Source organism: Sphaerodactylus townsendi, linkage group LG05 (genome assembly GCF_021028975.2).
Source record: "Sphaerodactylus townsendi isolate TG3544 linkage group LG05, MPM_Stown_v2.3, whole genome shotgun sequence".
Classification (NCBI taxonomy): Eukaryota; Metazoa; Chordata; class Lepidosauria; order Squamata; family Sphaerodactylidae; genus Sphaerodactylus; species Sphaerodactylus townsendi.
The window spans coordinates 11,170,085-11,171,031 of record NC_059429.1 but is presented as its reverse complement, the minus strand read 5'-3'; positions in this window follow the sequence as shown (position 1 = coordinate 11,171,031).

Genomic DNA, 947 nt, shown 5'->3' with positions numbered 1-947 from the left:
TCTTCTCTTAACCACTGCACCATGCTGGTCTCCTTTTGTTGTAAGGGTCCACATTCTGCGATCTCTCAGTTGGGAACTGGGATGGAGGGAAACCGGCAGCTTCTCTTGCAGGGTGTTTGGCCCAGCATCTTCTACTCCAGGGGTCTGGAACCTGTGGCTCTCCAGATGTTCATGGACTACAGTTCCCATCAGCCCCTTTCTGATGGGAATGGTAGTCCATGAACATCTGGAGAGCCACAGGTTGCAGACCCCTGTTCTACTCACTGCCAGTCCTGAGTTCCGTGCTATCCCTCTCCCCCTGTATTATTTCCCATTTCTTGCTCATTTCCACTCCCTGTCCTTAACATTTGACAGACTATTTTTAAATCTTCCATTCATGTGAGTCTCCAGATGGCATACGGGGGACCCACACACACACAGAGTGGCAGCCGACGGCTGCTCCAGTGCCTTTGGATGGGTCTGTGCTTGGTCATACGGTAAGATGGCTCATTTATTTTTAGTTTTATTTTATTAAATTTCTATGCCACCCTCCTTGACCAAGGATGGGCTCGGGGGCGGGGCACACAACATATTTACTACCATCCACGAATCAGTGGCGTAGCTGCAATGGGGACATCTGGGGCGGCTCGCCTTGAGCGCCGCCGCTGCAGTCACGTGGGGGGCGTGGGGGGCATGTCAGGGGTGGGGCATGTCGGGGGCAGGAGGGGGTGTGTGGGCAGTCCATGCCCCGGGCACAGTTCCACCTCCCTTCGTCACTGCCACTAATACATTAAAATTCATTAGCCTTGATTTCACTAACATTCAGTTAAACACATTTATCCTTAGAAACCCCAAGATGGCAACATTATTCAAGACCATGAAACTCTCCCAGCCCTACTCACAAGTATACTACATTAAAACTATCCAAATTTGGGCGAGATTAAGGGAGGGATAAGGCTAAAACTATT